Source organism: Oculina patagonica, chromosome 6 (genome assembly GCF_052425735.1).
Source record: "Oculina patagonica isolate OP01 chromosome 6, crgOcupat, whole genome shotgun sequence".
Lineage (NCBI taxonomy): Eukaryota > Metazoa > Cnidaria > Anthozoa > Scleractinia > Oculinidae > Oculina > Oculina patagonica.
Genome location: NC_135763.1, coordinates 18,884,871 through 18,907,358, shown reverse-complemented (window position 1 = coordinate 18,907,358; position 22,488 = coordinate 18,884,871). Strand labels below are relative to the sequence as shown.

General features: G+C 37.5%; 1 protein-coding gene across 1 annotated transcript in view; it reads left to right on the top strand.

The window, feature by feature from the left end:
* The window catches only part of LOC144657496 (peroxisomal membrane protein PEX14-like), a 307,100-nt gene that overhangs the window by 148,272 nt on the left and 136,340 nt on the right, over positions 1-22,488 (top strand). The gene's annotated exons all lie outside the window — the stretch shown is intronic.

The following is a 22,488-nucleotide window of genomic DNA, read 5'->3' as shown; positions in this document are numbered from 1 at the left end:
TAAAAAAAGCAATCTGGGAACCAACCTCAACTGACTATCCCCTCGCGCACTGCGTCATCAATGCTTATTGTGACGTCAAATGTTCACTTCGCTTTTTTTCGCGGAACAAACAAGCTGTGCGTTAATTGTGAGAAGAAAAAAGTTTTGTTGTAAGCAGGTTGGTATTTTCGCTTACGGCGCTGCCTTCTTGTTGTTATCGTATGTTACGTATTCTGCTAAGCGAGAAGGTAAGGTTTCTCTTGTGTTTTCAAACTTTATTCTCGGTTTTCCTTTTTTTCGCGATCAAAACTTTCAACCCGCGCATCTAAAACAAACGCGTTGTTCCCCTTGTAAACATTTGATTTACTTAAAAGTCATATGGTTTTTATTCGCAGAAAGCAGAAAACAATTGATGTTAGACTAAGAACAAGTAGTTCTTCCCCGATGGAAATTTTGCAAACAAAAGCTTTCTTTCATTTTTCGAAAAACCAGACAACTGCGGTCGTCATGGAGATCTTCACGCGTGTGTTCTTTTTTTTAAGCGCGCGCTGTAACGGTTACATTCAAGTTTATTTTTCTCGGCGGCCAAAGTTTCATTTCAATATTGCCCTTTTTAAGTCGTGAATGACGACTTATTGCGGTTTGCTGGAGAAATTCAATTAAATTTGTGTAAACTCCCTTGGTAACCTGGCAATTTTATATTAAGTTTAAATTAAGTTCAAAATGGCGGACGAACGTGGGCTGGTTTTCCGAGTTGTAATGCGAACTTGTGGATGTACATCAGGAGAATACGAATATTTTTTCCTTTCTGGAAGGAATTTTTCTAGTGAGGCCAGTGCTCGAATCCACATTTACACACAATGCAACGGAAAGGATGGCCAAGGAAGCAAGAAACTTGCACGCCGATATTTTGAAAGTCCGCGGATATGAAATTATCTTTCATTGAAATGCAATGAAATAGTTGGTAAGTAATATTAAACCCTAAATAAGGCTGTATTTTCCGCTACAAATTAGTCTCACTCAGCAAGATTAAACTGATGCGTTTCGAAACAATTAGAGATATCTATAGTTGGCTTGCTTTGTCTTTCGGTCGATCATTCATTTGCACGTTCGTCAAGTTTTTGTATCTAGTAATATTTTATATTCGTTGTCAGACTCTCGTTAACGAAGTTCCCAAGTACATCTATCTCGTGACTTAAACTTAAATCAAAATTTCCTCTGGCATTCGTAGCTCATTAGGTAGCAAGCCTTATCATGTTATGTGAATGATAAATTTGCTCTGCTTTTGAAGGCAAAACTACATTTGCTGACATTTGTAAACACAGTATTATGCATCAGTCCCTTACAATTTATTTTTCCTTCATACACATGGTCTGTCAAAAAAGGGACATATTAGTTCAACTGTGGTAATTGTAGCTTCTCCAGGGGTGTATCATTGCACTCAGGTAATTTTTTGCTTTGTCAACATCCACTGAGTGCTATGGGGTAGACATTCAAAGAAATACTGAGAGAGCACTATTGTTAGCAGCTATTAATTTTAACGATTTTTTCTGAGCAAGATTTAGCGACTATATAGGGATTTTCCAAAAACTTCAAAAAATAGTAATATCGTGTAAACTTGCTTTTACTGGCCGGTGATGAATATATGGCTAGGATGAAAATAAATGTTCAGTAAAAGAAAAAGACTACCATATCTTGACATTGAATGAACATAAATTGCATTGCCTAAAAGAACAAATATAATAAAAGTTACCAGTATCCATTTTTGTGGGCATGTACTAAAACCCGAAACAACGAAACGAAATCACCGAAACGAAACCACCGAAACGAGCGAAACCACCGAAACGAGCGAGACGAAACCTCCGAAACAACCGAAACGGCCGAAACGAGCGAAACGAAACTAAATCACCGAAACAGACAAAACCAATTACAATAATTGAGAGCTAACCGTAAACAGGCTAACCGGAGTGCATAGTAGGCTAACCTAAGTGAAAAGTAGGCTAACCGGAGTGTGTAGTAGGCTAACAGGAGTGTATAGTAGGCTAACCGGAGCGAATGGTAGGCTAACCGGAGTGTATACTAGGCTTAATTGAATGCATAGTACGGTAAGCGGCGAAAATATTGAAGTTGTGCTTGTTTCGGTAATTTTGTTTCGTTTCGCTCGTTTCGGACGTTTCGGTTGTTTCTGTGGTTTCGTTTCGGTCGTTTCGGCGGTTTCGGTCGTTTCGTTTCGGTGGTTTCGTTTCGTTGTTTCGGGTTTTAGTACATGCCATTTTTGTGTTCCATTAGGGTGGGAAGGGGATACCGGGGAGGTACTTGAAATTTGACCAAGACAAATTTTAGCAAGTACTAAATTTAGCGATTTTCGTCCAACTCACTAAAAGCGCTAAAATGTAATAGCCACTAATATAACAATAGTAACCTTAAGGTCGATTTCTGTACATGTCCTATGCCTCCCCCCCCCCCCCCCCCCCATCTCAGCCGAAAAGGAACCTGGTTGCATGCCATGCTGATAAATAACAAATTGCTTACACTTAGATGGTTTGTTGTACGTGTTGTCCTACAGATTTATTTTAACAAGGCACATAGAATTTAGAATTAATTTACAGATTCGCCAAAACAATATCCTGCAATACAACACATCACTGAACTCTGCATGGGGCTAGGCTGTCAAGAGATGTGGGCTGGAATGAACATCCTGCCGTAACTTGTATGAAACACATGATCAGAAAAAGATTTTTATTTCAATTTTACTCTCATATATTTTTCACAAACAGTGAATACTGCTCTATAAATTGACTTTTAGCAGACTGTACAGCTTGAAAAATAAAATATTTGGAAGTTATTGTTATTGACTGCTGAAAACAAAGAGTAAAAGATCAACAAGCTTTAAGGTTCAGATCCTTTAATCCAACATGGCCACCAAATCTATGCAGGATGGCTGGCAATGTATAGAGATTATTTAAAAATGAATTAATAAGGCTGATTAAAATGCATTGATGATTTTCGTGGCATGTAAAGGGGTAAAGTAAACTTTTTGGTTGCAAGTAAAGATACCAGAAAAGGAAATAAGCAGCAGTTTTCATTTGTTACATGTATCAGGCCTCTAAATTGATAATAAATTATGTTGACTTTACTGTTTCCTGCCAATTTCAATTCTTAGAAGTCACATGTATGAGGCATCTGTTAGTTTCTTTTAATTATTTGCCTTCTGTCACAGTGTCTGCTATTCTTTAACAGAGAAAAATGTATGTCGAATAATACCACTGTCCTGTATAAAATGGCTGAGCTACCTGGTTATTAATTAAAGAACCCTTTAGCAAATGTGAAACAGTTTGGTGAAAAAAAATTCCCTAGCTTCTTTCCATTACCAGCTTCGCAGCATCTTAAGGTACCTCATATCTTGTTACCACTATACGTGTCTCTCTCAGCATTAATTATTTTAAGCTCTGAAATAATCCTCACTTCTTAGCTGCTTAGCTAGAAGGCCTCGATGGACTACTGGATGGTTAGTTTTCAGTTAGAATGTGGGGTTATTTATCACTTACCAGCTAGAATTTTAAACATGACTCAACTATGACGTACGTTAACAGATTTCATAGACAATTACAAAAATTGTCGTTTGTCAGCAGACATTTAAAATTTATTTTGGCTAATTCTGGGCTATCAGTTTATAATATACCACATTCACGACTTTGCTCATAGAGCCTTTGATTTCCCTTTAAAAATAGACCGAGTAATTGTTACAACATCTTGTTTTCTCCTTTATATTGGGTTTTTGAGCGGCTACATTAAAACCAGAATGCGTATTTTGACAGTTATGAAATAATTTTATTTGTAGAAATTCCACAACACAATTTTATCCACGGTAAGACTAAACTCCCAATGTCCAACATTACGTCCCCGTCGTGGGAGGCGGAAACGGGTAATGCCAGCTAACAGGGCTCTGGCAAACTTTGCGTGGGGCTAGCAATCCCATCACAGTAGATAATTGCTACGGAAACTAAAGACTATTGCTGGAAGCCGATTGACAAGGTTGGTGCATTTGCGAAAAACTGGCGCAAGGCTCAGCTGTATTATTTTCTTATTATTGTTTACATACAGTCTTCTTAAGATTCCTAAACCGTCAGAACCACTAAAATTCTAGGGGATCTATTTCAGAGGTCTAAAATATAAGAGGCTTTGATTAAGGCATAGTTTTGCAAAGCTTACTAAGTCGGTAAAGAAATAACTGGCTCAGTGGAGGAGAAGAAACCTTACCATTCTGCGCAAAATTAAAGTACTAAAGTCGCTCATTATCCCAAACTGACTTGAGAAATATAAAGCGTTTCGTAGCCACCCTGAAAAAGTATCCCCTATCTTGACCCTCTGATTCCTTAAAGAAGGGTAGTCCTTAAGCAGGGCACAGCTTGCTTGGTCCAATCTGTACGCTTTGAGCTTCGCAAGAAGAAGAGAGTGTTGGATTACATCAAACGCCTTTGACAAGTCCATAGATACAACTGCCACAATTTGCTTGCAATTTCACAACTGTGAAATTTCCTATAAGAGCTGATATAGTCCGATAGAATCGAGCTATAGAAATCACCAAGTTGCGCTGCCAGGAGTCTTTCAAATATATTATTTAGCGCAGGAAGTACAGTAACCGGCTTGGAATTTGCTTTATTTAGTTCATCGTCCTTTTTGAAATGACAACAGCATACCCAATGATAAAAGAAAACGATTTTATGTCCAGTTTATATCATATCAGTAAAATCGAAACCCAAACATGGCCCGTGAAATTGATCACCAATTTCATGTTCAGTTTTTTCAAACTGGTCGTAAAATTGGCTTTCGATTTCACTGCGAACAAAGACTTGACAAATGTAAACAGCACACCCAATGATAACAGGACATCCAAACATGGCACACATCAGTGAATATCATATCAGTAAAATCGAAACCCAAACATGGCCCGTGAAATTGATCACCAATTTCATGTTCAGTTTTTTTAAACTGCACATGAAATTGGCTTTCGATTGCACTGAGGACAAAGACTTGGCAAATGTCAACAGCACACCCAATGATAACAGGACACCCAAACATGGCACACATCAGTGAATATCATATCAGTGAATAGAAATATGATTTCATGTCCAGTTTATATCATATCAGTGAAATCGAAAACCAATTTCATGTCCAGTTTTTTCAAACTGGACATGAAATTGGTTTTCGATTTTAAGGCTCGGCAAATGTCAACAGCACACCCAATGATAACAGGACACCCAAACATGGCCCGTGAAATTGATCACCAATTTCATGTTCAGTTTTTTCAAACTGGTCGTGAAATTGGCTTTCGATTTCACTGCGAACAAAGACTTGGCAAATGTAAACAGCACACCCAATGATAACAGGACACCCAAACATGGCACACATCAGTGAATATCATATTAGTAAAATCGAAACCCAAATATGGCCCGTGAAATTGATCACCAATTTCATGTTCAGTTTTTTCAAACTGCACATGAAATTGGCTTTCGATTGCACTGAGGACAAAGACTTGGCAAATGTCAACAGCACACCCAATATCAACAGGACACTCAAACACGGCAAGGTATTAAACATTTGCGTTATGGAAATGAGGTTTATTGTTTTTTCTGTCATGTAACCGTAATATATTTAATGCCAAACTTTAATTAGATATTCAATTTTAGTTTATTTAAAGCTTTTTTGTGCGAGAGCTGCTAGAATAACTTTAATCTACCCATACTTTATTTATGTCTGTAGGGATTTTCTCATTCATCTTTCTTCTTGTTATTGTCAGATCCACAGGTCTAAAGAATCCACTGAATATCCCCAAAATGCCACATGTCGCGTCACGAAACATTCAAACTGGGGAATCCAAGCTTGCTGACGAGAGTCTGGGACTTTACAGTGATAATGATTAAACAGACCTGGAAGAAATGTTATGATATTGCAGCTACAGTGGCTAATGGCGTTTAGAACAGAATTATATCAATGACCGGGAAGATCTGGGAAAAACTTACCTGGCTGGCTGACAGGGCATGGAATGGAGTTAGATGGCTGGCTGATAGATCTGGAATGAGCTAATCTGGAGGCTGTTCCGAAAACGCGGAGTGCGGAGTGCGGAGTGTGGAGTCCGAAAATGCGGAGTCTGTAAAAAAATTAAAAATAAAATAAAATAAAAATAAAATAAAAAAAGTGTGATAAAAAAATTAAAATAAAATGAAAAATATATAAATATTAAACTAAATATTAAAAAAATAATACACATTTTTGCACAGCTTCGCCCGAAGCAGTGAAGCGGATCGTTCAGACCGCGGCCATTTCTTTCTTCAAAAATGACTGCAGTTCACGTTTCACGAAATATTAACAAACAGTATTTCCAATTTTTTGGAATCACTACTCGTAAACTTCAAATAACTTTAGTTTCTTTTTTACCAAAGAGCCTAAAGCCATTTTGCTTCGCCTGGCTTTCCACGAATACACAGTAAACTCTCTAAAAGAACCATGAGCAACGTGGCACTTTTCAACTCCGCCTTTTATGCTGGACGAAGTTCAAATTAAAGAAAAATGTACAACAACGATACGCTACTCCGCAGCACTTAATAAAAAAGCAAAAAATAAATAAATAAAAATTTCCCCAAAAGTCATTTAACCGCCTTTGTTTTGTGGATATCTACATCCATCTGTGGACATGTCATTTTTGGTTGAAATCATGTTTTCAGTGCAAGAATACTAATTCTTTTGATTGTAAGTTCTTTTCGCTGGGAACTCGGAACCTGGGAACCGTTTATTTCAGGTGTCATGGAAACACGCCTGTGTCAAGGACAATCGTGATAACTGGTAATGGTTATGTCAAGCTTGCAATAGCTTTTGCTTTTCACTACAAATGACACATCTGTTGCTGAAAAGTAACATTGTATATTTTGATACGGGTTAGATGTACACTGTCTCGGTTCGTTGTTTACACAAAAAACGCTTTCATTCTCGTGTGTTTCCATACATAGTGCATGGAAAATTCCCTAACTATGAACAAAAAGACAAAACAATAACGGAAACTTATTGTCTGGAGATATAAATGTCTTAAGTAAAAAACGCAACCGTTTAACGCGGCTAACTGTTTCTTGTCAACAACAATCAATTGTCGCAAGTTAAACATGCTACTGGTAAAAAAGAAACTAAAGTTATTTGAAGTTTACGAGTAGTGATTCCAAAAAATTGGAAATACTGTTTGTTAATATTTCGTGAAACGTGAACTGCAGTCATTTTTGAAAAAAGAAATGGCCGCGGTCTGAACGATCCGCTTCACTGCTTCGGGCGAAGCTGTGCAAAAATGTGTATTATTTTTTTAATATTTAGTTTAATATTTATATATTTTTCATTTTATTTTAATTTTTTTATCACACTTTTTTTATTTTATTTTTATTTTATTTTTAATTTTTTTACAGACTCCGCATTTTCGGACTCCGCACTCCGCACTCCGCACTCCACACTCCGCACTCCGCGTTTTCGGAACAGCCCTAATCTGGATGTATTTCAACTTCTATATGTGTTTACGGCTGTTCCGAAAACGCGGAGTGCGGAGTGCGGAGTGCGGAGTGCGGAGTGCGGAGTGCGGAGTGCGGAGTGCGGAGTCCGAAAATGCGGAGTCTGTAAAAAAATAAAAAAAAATAAAAATAAAAATAAAATAAAAAAAGTGTGATAAAAAAATTAAAATAAAATGAAAAATTTATAAATATTAAACTAAATATTAAAAAAATAATACACATTTTTGCACAGCTTCGCCCGAAGCAGTGAGGCGGATCGTTCAGATCGCGGCCATTTCTTTCTTCAAAAATGACTGCAGTTCACGTTTCACGAAATATTAACAAACAGTATTTCCAATTTTTTGGAATCACTACTCGTAAACTTCAAATAACTTTAGTTTCTTTTTTACCAGTAGCATGTTTAACTTGCGACAATTGATTGTTGTTGACAAGAAACAGTTAGCCGCGTTAAACGGTTGCGTTTTTTACTTAAGACATTTATATCTCCAGACAATAAGTTTCCGTTATTGTTTTGTCTTTTTGTTCATAGTTAGGGAATTTTCCATGCACTATGTATGGAAACACACGAGAATGAAAGCGTTTTTTGTGTAAACAACGAACCGAGACAGTGTACATCTAACCCGTATCAAAATATACAATGTTACCTTTCAGCAACAGATGTGTCATTTGTAGTGAAAAGCAAAAGCTATTGCAAGCTTGACATAACCATTACCAGTTATCACGATTGTCCTTGACACAGGCGTGTTTCCATGACACCTGAAATAAACGGTTCCCAGGTTCCGAGTTCCCAGCGAAAAGAACTTACAATCAAAAGAATTAGTATTCTTGCACTGAAAACATGATTTCAACCAAAAATGACATGTCCACAGATGGATGTAGATATCCACGGCACAAAGGCGGTTAAATGACTTTTGGGGAAATTTTTATTTATTTATTGTTTGCTTTTTTATTAAGTGCTGCGGAGTAGCGTATCGTTGTTGTACATTTTTCTTTAATTTGAACTTCGTCTAGCATAAAAGGCAGAGTTGAAAAGTGCCACGTTGCTCATGGTTCTTTTAGAGAGTTTACTGTGTATTCGTGGAAAGCCAGGCGAAGCAACATGGCTTTAGGCTCTTTGGTAAAAAAGAAACTAAAGTTATTTGAAGTTTACGAGTAGTGATTCCAAAAAATTGGAAATACTGTTTGTTAATATTTCGTGAAATGTGAACTGCAGTCATTTTTGAAGAAAGAAATGGCCGCGGTCTGAACGATCCGCTTCACTGCTTCGGGCGAAGCTGTGCAAAAATGTGTATTATTTTTTTAATATTTAGTTTAATATTTATATATTTTTCATTTTATTTTAAATTTTTTATCACACTTTTTTTATTTTATTTTTATTTTATTTTTTTTAAAATTTTTTTACAGACTCCGCATTTTCGGACTCCGCACTCCGCGTTTTCGGAACAGCCACATGTTTACAGACAGAAAGTTTCCTCAGCGCGCGCGCTCGATGCATGGCGTGGCATGACGTTGCGAAATGAATTACGTGCGCAGTAAGGATGCGCATAAAGAATTAGCGCGAACGCAGGACGTTCGCGCGAAAATCTTCTAACATTGAGAGTTTTTCTTCAACTTCAACCGCTTATGGTTTACGAGTTACTCGTGTCAAAAATGAAATTAAAAAGGGGGTCACAGAATTCGTTTTCGAGATACGATATCTGAAAGAAGGCGCTAATTTGGATAAATTTGACTTCGTCACTCAATATGACTTCTGAGGCTTCTGGCGACAAAATGTTTTAAATAAATTGATGCACACCAACTTTCTTTGGCCAATTTGATTTGAGCGGGTCTATTGAACAGTAATATTTAATCGGGCGTGGCCGATTTAAGGTTTACCCTTTGGTCGTCCTAGAGCGTAGTCTCCTGGCGCGGCCAAAAAGACGGGGATAGCTCGGGGTTGCTACAAAACCGCTACGGGTGACGCATACCGCAATGGTTTTCATTTTAGTTTTGACAGGAAATCGTTGCAGGCACACTTGGTCGACTTTTGGGTTAATGTGTAATCAGATTGTGTTTTTTTGCTTCGGCGGAAGGACAGAGAAAAAAGCTTACGGTGCAAAGTACAGTATGGGGCCCAGTTCTCGGCCACTTTTGACGTAAACTTGTATTTCTTACCTCAGAAGAACCGCAGGAACTTGAAATTTCTCCCAGAGCTAGCTACATTATTCAGCTTTTTGGTGTAAAGCTATCGACCGGTCAAAAATTAATTTGCCCGAGCAATAATAAAAATAAAAGCTCCATTTGTGGGCCCAGTTCTCGGCCTCCTTGGCCCAGTTCTCGGCCACTTTTGACGTAAACTTGTATTTCTTACCTCAGAAGAACCGCAGGAACTTGAAATTTCTCCCAGAGCTAGCTACATTATTCAGCTTTTTGGTGTAAAGCTATCGACCGGTCAAAAATTAATTTTCCCGAGCAATAATAAAAATAAAAGCTCCATTTGTGGGCCCAGTTCTCGGCCACCTTGGCCCAGTTCTCGGCCACTTTTGACGTAAACTTGTATTTCTTACCTCAGAAGAACCGCAGGAACTTGAAATTTCTCCCAGAGCTAGCTACATTATTCAGCTTTTTGGTGTAAAGCTATCGACCGGTCAAAAATTAATTTTCCCGAGCAATAATAAAAATAAAAGCTCCATTTGTGGGCCCAGTTCTCGGCCACCTTGGCCCAGTTCTCGGCCACTAAAAAGCTTGTGCGTAATTATCTGTAAAAAAAATGCTCAATTAATTTTCACAGTCATAAAATCACCCTGTAAACCTATTTATGTTATATCGATCCCAAATTATTTTTATGAGGCTTTGTTTTACTTTAGAAAAGAAGGATTTTAACGCGCCTAGTTGCCTATGTGCAGGTTCTGGCAAAACCGCATTGTGTGACCCGTGCATTTAGATGGTTTATTTTGCAGTGAAAAGGTCTTGAAAGATTTAGGTGTTGTAGAAATAATAGACAAGACAAGAGTCAGCTAAAAACTTAGAGATAAGATTGAACTTTATTTTTAAAACATTTATTTCTTTCATTCTGGCAGCAGCAGATGAAATTATATTAAAAACCAAGCGCTAAGCTGTGATAGCGAGCAGGGTGGCCGAGAACTGGCAAATACGCAAACGTCGCAAGAAAAAATTTCGAAGTAAATTAAGACCAAAAAATACAACGGTTCAACGAAAAGTTAACTAAAGCAGAAAGCTGAATTATTCTACGTTTCACATGCCAAAAATTAGCTCGTATGGTGGGGGCTTTTGGATAAAATACGAATTTAACTACATCCATGAATTTGGAGCCGTAAACAAACAACTTTTTCGGGAATGCAAATTCACCTACCTCCACGTAAACTCGACGTGTGAGCTTTCTATATCGAATTGAACGATCAAACTCAAGATACTTTAAGCACATGAATCAGTCTATCGTTTGAAGGAAATACCTTTTTCTTTTGATTCAACTGGAGTGTGAAAAAACGCGTTAAACACAAAGTGGCCGAGAACTGGACCCGGCCGAGATACTGGGCCCCATACTGTACTGATATTCACCATTGTGAAATTGCACTTACTTTGACAAGTTAAAGTTATTTTTGTAAATGAAAAAGGTAACGTCATTGATGTCACGCAGTGTCTTTTTTAGCAAACTAGATGGTTTGCTGGTTTCTGACTATGAATGGGGGTGTGATCTTGCGGTATATTTTTTGAGCCTGACTCCGCCGTAAAACTTTTTTTTTATTTAGCAAGAACTGTGTCGATTTTCATTTCTGAACAATTGGTCGTCAAGTCGTTTGTCACAAAGTGTAGAATGTTTGTACAGCATGTTTTGGAATTATTTTAGATTTGGTTAGTAAGACGCTTCTGAAGACCTGAGCAAAACATTGGGAATGTACAGTATTAATAGGAACTTGAATGGAATTTTTCACAAGTTGGATAAAGGTATCAACTGAAAAAAATGGAATTCAAAATGAGAACTTGGATTTTGTTGTAATTAAATTTTATCGCGGATTGGATGTATAATATCACGGCTTTGAAAGTCTTCAAATAATTAGAAAGGTTCCTTTCTTCCTTTTGATCTTATTGTTATTTTTATGTATTGATTATTCGAAAGTGGTTTTCGTTGATACGAAAAAAAAACGGGTTTTCACTGAATTGCCTGAAGTATTTTTAGACATGATAATATTGGCTTAATCAAATTACATCGTGCACGAAATATTTGTTATTCTTTTGTCTTGAAACTTTGAGGAAATTGAAATTTTTGTTTGACAGTAGTGTATGAAAGGCATTTTATAGAACTGAATAAAAAATAAGAAACATTGATAAAGGTTATTTCAAAGATTTATTTTGCCTGATTTTGAAGGGTTTCAGGAGTTTTAAAGAGTGCTGGTAAACGGCTGTATGTTGTTTGTGATTACGGATCTTATTTAGTTTCGAACGCTCTAATTTTTGAAAGGTTAAAACAGGTTAAAACCGGGCGGTTTCATGAGTTTTTTGGGTAGAAAGGTACGGTGGTGGTCAAAAAAAAAATGTTTAGAAAGGAATGACTGTAGTAGCACGTAAGTCGGAGGTTTGCGTGAGTCACGGGGCATAGTATGCGTGAGCTGGATTTCCGGCGTCATAACGGCATGTTTTGTTTACTGAAAGATACACTCGACGTTTAGTTAGCTTAGTCGGCTTGGGAAACTATTTTAAAAATGAATGTTGTAATAGTTAATTAATAGTAATCTAGAATTAACCCACTCTCGATTGGAGTCTGTTCTGGATTCGCGCTACCTTTTCGCCGCGAAGGAATTTTGTAAAATTTCGCTAGTGGAAAGAGGTACTGTAAGAACAGTATCAATAACTCAAAAGGAGGAACTTCTTTGTAGCTCTGAATTAAGACGTATGATAAAATTTTAGAATAAGAAACTTTCGATATATGGTTTTCATATTGGTTTTGTCAATTTCCTTTTGTGGCAGATTTTTTGAGAATTTGCTTTTCTTTCGTGTGATGACAGACACAGGACAGAACGAGAGGTGGATGAGAAAGATTCCGAAGATGAATAGGCACCGAAAAACGACAAGAACCGTCAAGGACTTATCTTTAGAGGGCGGGGAGTTTTGGCATACTGTATTTCGAGGACTGGACTGGACTAGTAAAACGCGGACTAGTAAAACGCGGACTTGTAAGACGCGGACTAGTATAACGCGGACTTGTAAAACGCGGACTAGTAAAACGCGGACTCAGGTAAAACGCGGACTTGTAAAAGGCGGACTAGTAAAACGCGGACTAGTAAAACGCGGACTTGTAAAACGAGGACTAGTAAAACGCGGACTTGTAAAACGAGGGCTTGTTAAGCACGGACTTGTAGAACGCGGACTTGTAAAACAAGCGCTTGTAAATCGGATAAAACTAAACGGTTTAGCGAGCGAAACAATTTGTGTTTGAAGCTCTTGTGTGTTTCTTCGACGGCATATTTCTAGCTTTTTTGAGCACTCTATGGTCTGTTTAAGCGTGGAGATGTTTTTGCAGTATAGCACATGTTCGTTCTGCAAACCCCTACTAAAACAACGGGATTGATGCTATGAGTTGTGTGCATATGTTTCTTTCTTTCCACTACTTGACGTCTGTTGAGTGCAGTCGTTTGTATTGCTCGCACGAGGTAGAACGGGGCCCGTCCAGAAATCAACAGTCAATCGTAAATAAAGGTGACGGGCCTACACGACTCCTACGTTCGTGACATTAGAATATTTGCCGTTGAATGTTTAAATTCGGTCTTTCGACCTTATTTGCTTCTGACTTCTTTCTGAGGGTACTGTTTTAATTTGGGGGCAGTATGTGGTAAATAAAGGTGACGGGCCTACACGACTCCTACGTTCGTGACATTAGAACATTTGCCGTTATATGTTCAAATTCGGTCTTTCGACCTTATTTGCTTCTGACTTCTTTCTGAGGTTACTGTTTTTTTGAGACATTATGTATTGAAGAGAGCCGTAAGATGATTGTGGCCAAGGAATTCGAAGTGTCTAGAGGCGTTTTACAAGTCCGCGTTTTACTAGTCCGCGTTTTACTAGTCTAGTCCAGTCCAGTCTACAAGTTAAAGACACATCAAGACCACCCCACTGTGAATTGCCATAGCACAGACAAAATTATAGTCAATATCTTATGTGTTTTTAAGAGAATTACATAAGAACCAAGGCATGTCTTGTCTTGCCTTACATTGACATGCAATAATTTGGAAATACTAAGCTCGTAACAGTTTAAGACAGAATCCATCAGGAATTTGAGTAACATTAATTTTAGTTACGCAAAAATTGAGCACCAGAATAATTTAAATCCTTGTGTTCTTTTCATACCTTGTTAAAGGCTTGACATGTGATAACACCAACATAACACCAACAACAGTTCTTTATCAGTGGGGATTGAAGAAAAAAATGGAAACATCATCACACAGTTGACCCCCATGCAAAAACACTCCAGGATGTCACGGGACTGTTTGGTGTCCGTCTGCCAATTTCTAACTTCAAATTCCAATGTTAAATTCACATTAAATTTTTAATATTTCTTAGTTGTCTAAATTTTACTAATTCTTTTAAAAAAGCTATCACCTGCCAAACATCCCCAAAAATCACTCAAAAAATTACAAAATACCGCAATACATAGATACATGGGATGAGTGAAGTTTCCTTGGATTCCTTGAAACACCAACAAGATATTTCCGTTTAAGGTGGCTGATAATGGGTTTCAGTATTTCCCAGTCCTTATACTTTGGTTCAGGACTAAAAGCCTTCATCAATTGCTATTACAGTAATGGTATGAAACAAATGTCCAATCATTCATCAACAAGTTGTGATCATTTTCTTGACAATAGTAGTTCCCCGGTAAACAGTTGTAGTACTGTCCCATCAAAGTGCAATGCCTGGAAAATACCGAAAAGCACACGACCTTCAGGTGAAACCGCACCTTACAGTATTACCAATACACTGCACTTTGCTAAGTCTTAAAACTTTACATTGTCTAGTCGTCTACTTTAATCGTTTATTTGTATTGTGTGAGATACATTTATAAATTGAAACCATCATGTCATTAAGTAATAATGCAATCTCGACAACGTTCTAGATATTATATTATGCACACTAATACAGCTCATGCAAGCCCTGTGACTTACACAAACACAGTCGGACTGAGTGCTACTTAAGTAACTGCTTCGTGGTTTCTGCTGTACTGAACCCTGCCTTTCAAGGCAAAGCGCCCGATTTTAAGCTTCTCAAGCTTCTCAATGTTCTTGTTCTTTTTTAAAGTGCCTTAGGGTATATCTTGTCTTTAACAATTGCATTTTCAAACGTTCAAAACAGCAAAATGTGACTAACTCGAACGCGCGCGGGAATAGAAAATGAACAAAAAATAAACTTCTAACATTCAAATTTGGCTCTTTTTTGTCAATCGAAAGATATTGTTCAGAAAAAGTGATATATCATGAAAAAAGTAGGGGTCAACGACCTTTTAAAGGGAAAACTGCAAGCAAATTGAACGCAGCGGCTGTCCACCTTAGATGTGTTTAGAGTCCCAGCGCGCGCGCTCGATACATGACGTGGCGTGGCGTTGCGACATGAATAACGTGCGCAGTAAGGATGCGCAAAAACATAACGCAAACGTCCTTAAAATCGTTAGGTAGCATTTGGAACATCATGCGGAATGATCAATACACCTGCTGAATTCATCCCTCGCGTTACACTTCTCTTTTATTCTTGATAAAAGAGAATAAAAGATAAAGTAATCGCAAGTTGTCCATTTGCATATTAGAGAGAAACAATACTTAATCTGGGCCCTATTCGTTACATAAGCAGAGAGCCTTTTAAAATCATTCTTCTGATAGTTTTACTCAAAAAAATAGCTTAAGGCAGTATACGATTTTTTATTTGCCGACTGAAAACTGTTCATTAACCGTGTACCTCCTAAGAGTACGCTTAGCCTACGTTTACACGGGACCGGTCCGGAACCGTTCCGAACCGAACCGGACCATTTGGAACCATGGAACCATTTGGAACCGATCCAGGTGTTTACACGGGACCGTTCTGGAACCGGTCCGGAACGGATCCATAATTGGAAAATCGGACCGGATCCGTTCCGGACCGGTCCCGTGTAAACATAGCCTTAGAGTATGGTACGAAGTTTGACAAATGTATGCCAAGAAATGTTCCATTTTTGAAAAATTAACTTGAAAATTAAATTAAAAAGCTAACATTGTCACGTAAAATTAATGCCCAGTACCCTTCATTTTTGGGAGGTGCAGTTGCCTTATGGTTAGCGCGCTAGACTCCGGACCGAGCGGTCCGGGTTCGAGCCTGGCCAGGGTCACTGTGTTGTGTTCTTGGGCAAGTCACTTAACTCTCATAGTGCCTTTCTCCACCCAGGTGTATGCTGGGGGTAACCCTGCGATGGACTAGAATCCCATCCAGGGGGGGGGGGGGGGGGTAGAAATACGCCTAGTTGCCTCATGCTACAGAACCCGGGATAAACTCCGGCCTGTATGGGCCACTAGGCTCGACGCAAAATTTACCCACCCTTCTTTTGAATACTCAGACACTAGGATTTTACCCACAGACACAAAAGTTGAACCAAATTACGTGACTAAGAAACCAACTTTTATCCTGTTTGGTTTTTGGATTCTCATCAACAGTTTCATCAACAAACTTTGAATACACTAATGGTATGAAGCAAATGCCCAATCATTGGTCGACAAGTTGTGTTCATTTTCTTGAAATTAGAAATACTGAAATACTGTTCGGAACTCACGACGTGGAATTGTTGAGTGAACTAACGAATATAAATGTGAAGAAATGTTTATTTGATTTAAAACATTAGAAGTTGAGGTGCAAATTAAATTTTCAGTTTACCTTGCCTTCGGTTTCGCCGAATCGCCAAGAAAATGGTATAAAAACAAAGTTAAACAATTCGAAAATATTTCTATTTTATTTTATTACAAATACAAGTCGAAAAAGCCGATTTTAGAAAGCTTCAATATTTACAATAGCAATAAGTGAATAAATTTGAATATTTCATATGGGCATGCTGTGACCTCACAAACATAGGATGGTAAGCCTGTGGTTTAACCGTTGCCAGGCAAAAGGGTGCATTTTCTAAAAAAATATCAGAAGATTTTCATGCTGAACTTTCCTAGGTATTTTTACCAACAAACCAGTTGAAATTTTTAGAGAATATTCCAGTCCTACCCATTTAACGTGGGCGTCTTATATTAGGTTATAAATTTTGCTCTTTAATTTCCCCGGCAGTATAGTCCTGTTATGTAATAGCACATTTGCACGATGTCGTCATTTGACTACAACTACCAGAATTCATTTCGCTTTTCTTTTGATATTTAAATTTTGAATCCCCAGAAATTATTGATATTTATTAATCAGGAACCACTTTACTTTCACAATCCTGATTGAATCACGATAAAAGATGACATTCAGGAGGAAAGAAAAGAAGTTTTACCATTTTACCGCTGGTGGTGACGTGTCTGGGTTAGAAGGGAAGTATGTCTGCCTGGTGGCAACTAAATAATTATAGAAAGAAGAAATTTACTTCTGTTAAATATTGTGTGGTCAACATTTCTGTACAATAGATTAAATTAAACCAAATGCGAGGAATACCGTAAACAATCGATTTAGCGCCGAGGCGCTTTGAGAGCGGGGCTTATTCGAGAGCGGCACTTATTTCAACTACCGGTAAACTGAACACTGACGGGAATATAAAGTCAATATAGAGAGAATCGAGTGAGGCGCGTACTAGTTGTGCACAATTTAATCGAATGAAGTACAATAGGTAACATGAACACAGTTTCACAGTCTCTTTCACACTCTCTTACCCAAATTAGCGCGAGCAGCGCTTATTCGAGAGCGGCGCTAATTCGAGTAGCGGCGCTTAATTGATCATTTATGTTACGTGTACATTATCACGCACGCTTTTGGTCTTGAACTATTTTAATTATGATGATTTTGCTATGCTTATTGTTACAATAGACAACAATTGTCTACCCAGCGAGATGGAGAAAAAATTTATGACTTTCGTGTCTTATCTTAAAATTATCGTGTTTTATTTTTTCTTTTAGTCCACTGCTCCCATATAAGCCTGCTGTAGTTGCTGTGTATTACACAGCCATTTGTAAAATTTATTCCAAGAATGAACAATTGGAAGTTTGTCTATAATTCTATGACTCTGATGTTACTCCGTCGTCTTTTCTCGTGAATACAAAACCCTGCATATGCCCTGTGCGGTAAAATGTTCAGTAATTTGCATGCAGCAATTAAAACTGAAGTTTTTGCGACTGGAGTCGTTACCCAGTAAACAGGTGTGTTGTCTGAAACAGTTCTGAATAAATACAAGAGCCGTGAATGAGTAAATATCTAGCTACTTGTGAATCAGGACGATTTCTTTTGTATTTTGTTTTATTCCCCTGAACTACGATGCCAATTCTAAGACACAGTACTTTCACGTCCCGGCAAAGCCTGTGCCGCTTGTCAAAATTTAAAAATGTCCCGTGTCGCTTCTTTATCGCGCGCACTTCACGTCGCTGTCGGTAGTTAAATTTATGGAAAGTACTTGTCGTTGTCAGAATTTAAGTTTTTTCAAAGGGTTGTCGTTTGTCGGGATTTAATTTGGCAGGGCCTAAACTGTCGCGTGACGAATGTGTGATCCCACCACCTGGTGTGTTGTACGGACTGGAACTGTCATCCAGCTGCCTGTTTAAGTTAGAAACCAATTCGTTTATGAAACTGTAAAACTTTCCAAGAAAACAATTAGAAACATTTCAGATCTAGAGGGTGATCAAAATATATTTTCTCGTTCTAATATCAATGCATTGTTCGAGAAGACACAGCTAGGATAAAGGAAATCTTCATTTGTCTCACAAATTATTGCCTTTATGTAGTACATCCGAATTCTCAACGTTAAAGCAGGATTCACGGGGATTTTGCTTTAAATTCTGAAATTAGTTGTAGGGAACTTAACCCATGAAAAACATTGTATATGAACATTTAAAGGAAGAATTTGCGGAGAGAAATCAAACCGCAGCTACTGAAATATCGATTTTTTTTAAGACGAGCGGGAACAACTTGAAAACTTTAGCCTTAATTTTTCAAGAAATAATCCATTTCTGTCCAAGCCATCCGCAGCCACTGCGCTTGTAAACCGTTTCAGTGCATTAATATATCAATTGTTAATACAAATGGACCATTATCTTTAGGATACACAAGGATATATTTTGGCTATTCCAAAATCAGCGACAACGCACCTTCAACTACACAGTGCAAGAAATTTGTAAATATCGTTTAAGAGGTTTTAATCCTGATCTAACCTGCTGGGAAAATAAATGAATAAACAAACAAAAGAATGCTATTATTACCTTTAATACATCAGTGCCGATCATGGGACAGAAAAGTCAGCTTTGTAGCGAGAAAAATAAGAGTACTAAGCTTAAATATTGACCATTTATTTCTAATTTATGGCAGGGAAAACGCAATACTAAGCAACTGAGACTGTTACGTTTTCACAATTTAGGATAACTGAAAGTTTTCACGGATCCAGTCAACATGCTAATGAAGTTCTTTGTTGTACGCATTCTATCAACATGCGCCGTTGTAAAAGACACATATGTCTACAGTTCTTTCCTTTGTAATGCATCGTTCTTCTGTGACTACACCGAACATTTTACCATTCTATTTTTCGACAGGATCTTCTTATATGTTGACGACGATCGACACTATTCGTGGAGACTGGTTCCATTTAAAATATCTCGTATGTTGTTAGGCTAACATGTGTGTCGTTCGTGTGGAAATAGAAACAGAATAAGTAAAATTAAAAGAAGTATATTCCGTGAAAATCTAAAAAACCCAGATTGTACTAGCAGTGTTAAATTTAGATAAAAGCTAAACATTATGCTCGGTTTTCTTCATATGGCAAAACATTATGCTAGCACAATCGACAAAAGCCTAGAAACCACTACTAGGCAAATAGGTGTGTCATCCGTGTGGAAATTTGTAATTAATTACTACAACCCTGTGACTTTCATGCCACGTTTCTCTGACAAATGTAAAAGCTGGCCTTAACCTTGCTTGTGTGTAGATTTTTAATATTTTCTTTACTTTGCTATATTTTTGTAGTAATTTATTTGGTAACAAAATAAATACTCTTTTTTACTAAAACCTTAACCAAGCAAACAGGTGTTCTGTCTGAAAAATATACATGAGCTATGATCGGGTGAATATCAGTATATTTATTGTCATCCGTGTGGAAATTTGTAATTGATTACTACAACCCTGTGACTTTCATGTCACGTTTCTCTGACAAATTTAAAAGCTAGCCTTTACTTTGCTTGTGTTTAAATTTTTAATATTTTCTTTATTTTGCTGCATTTTATCAAAATTAATTTTCTTGTGTGACTAAAACCTTAACAAACCAAACAGGTGTGCTGTCTGAAAAATATACATGAGCTATGATCGGGTGAATATCAGTATATATAAATATCAATAAGTTTAGGAATATTTCTCCCAGTAAAATCACAACCATACTCATTTCACGTGGACTTCTCGTGTGGAATTTGTTTAGGCATGCGCTGTTTAGTTAGCGAGTGCTACTTTCTCTTGTTTGGAGTGTCAGTTGTTATTTTTTAACTTCCGTGATTGGCTCTGTTGGTAATGGGTGATTATTCTGTCAATAATCATTTAACGCCTTTAAAACGCCTTTTAACAAAAGACATTCTCTCGACGTGGCACAGTTGACCAAGATTTCAAAGAGCACAACACTTACACAAAGAAGACTTGTTCATACACTGCTTTGTACGGTATGTTATATTTAAAGTTGATTAACGTTAGATTAGATACTGAAAAAAAGAGAAAGTCATAATTCAGAAACCACTTTAATTGTGTGATCCTGATAAAAGCTCAATCCGAAATGAGAGTTACGTCCAGAAACATTCACCATTGTTGTTTAACCACCGCCTTTTTTAACGTGTGCGGTGACCTACACAAATAAAGAAATTTGCTCCCGTTGAAAGATATTGTATGCTCAGCATTTCAGCCCGATAGATTAATTTTAATCAAATGTGGGAAATGCGCGCGCTTTTGTTCTTTGATCTTTGCTAAGTTATATATTAGACACTGCAGTCCAGCAAGATGGAAGAAAACTCGATACCACAAACATTGTATTCGTCAATACTCTGCGCAAGTTCTTTTTGTTAAACAATTTATCCTAAGAATGAACAACACCTAAAAGCAAGAAAATTATTTGATTCGATCCTTTGTCTTCCATGTCATACGTTTCTCTTTTTTCTGTTTTCATCGGATCTACATTCTCATTTTGAATATTATTTGCATGGTAACAATTAAAATTAAAGTTTTCGTGACTTAAACCGTTACCTAGCAAACAGGTGTGCTGTCTGAAAAATATACATGAGCTATGATCGGATAAATATTAATATTAGTATACATAAATATCAATTACTTTAAAAATATTTTTTTTACAATGAAATCACAACCATACCAATTTCTGTTACTACCAATTGCACGTGGGTATCTCATGTGAATTTAGTTTAGGCATGCTCTTTTCACTAGTTAAAGAGTCTCAGTTATTTTCAAATATGTTGATTGGCTTTTTGTTTTGGGTTATTATTTTGTCGATAACCATTTGAGGTTTCACAAAAAACCTTTCTCACGACGAGGTTCAGATGACTAAGTTTTCAAAGAGAGAGAGCACCTCAGTTTAGACACTAAATTGGAAGTTAGTTTTTGCGACTGTTTAAAAAAGGCAGAACATTACATGGCGGCTTGAGGATACGAGTTTTATCTTTTTCTGCTGATAGTATCTCTCATACCATCAGCACTCAAAGATAAAGTTCGTATCCCTCCGCGGCCATTTTAAAACTTCTATTTCTTGCATGGAATTATCTTTTGCGATTTTCTGAAGACAACTTCAATTCAAATTATAACATTTTAGTTTTATTTTTTGAGTAACAATCAAAATACAGGTCAAAAACCATGCGGATGTTAGTTATGCAAACAAAGCAAGCATTTTCGTTTTTGGCACGACGAAAGTCAAAAAAGAACATCGCGAAAACAGACGGTTGTAATAGGCACCAACATAATTTTTGATGCACATGTGTTTAACTAGTATGGAATTAATTTCTGCGGAAACTTTTTTTTGTCGGTAATGCTTATGTGACTTACTTGTGGCCATAACCCTAGCTAGGTGGGTATAGGGCCTTTTTTTGTCATTAACCCACCCTCCCATGTAAAAACAATCATCATTTAGAGTCAGGCAAGTTGTTGTGCTGCTACCCATGTAACATTGCTTATTAGAATTTCCGGTTTCCGTAATCAATAGTTTTTACGGGATGGAGGGATTGACCCCATGCCCAACCCCCAACCTGGAGGGCCAGGGTATTCTGTCAGGATGTCCTTCCCTTAGCCACAATATCCCGTTATTTGAAAGGCGCCGGATACCCGCCTTTTGCCGTTGTCGCTCAGCCACAGTACAACTGCATTACCAGGGTTATGACGAGGACATGCCACAGCAGACTTGGTGACAGAGCCTATGACACGGTGGGCATTTCCCGGCACTCTACCAGGGCGCCTTACCACTCTCAACCCCTAGGTAATGTTTATGTACAGGAACTTGTTTTTGCGGATCATGCACAAAAAAAGTAATTTACCACAATTAACACTTATAAATGAACAAAGCTTTTGTTTTTTTTAATATTTCCTGTATCTTGTTATGATAAATAACAAAATAGACATAAAAATGAACTTTCTTCTCTTTACAGCCCAGCAACATGGAAGGAAAATTCATTGTTTTCGTGTTACTTTTTGGTGCAGTTGCTGTGATGGCAATGGAAGATGATGGTATATAAATGTCCGTTTTTATCTTGTAGACTTCCATAAACCGCTTTCTTTAAAAAACGTGGCTCTGAAACTGCTA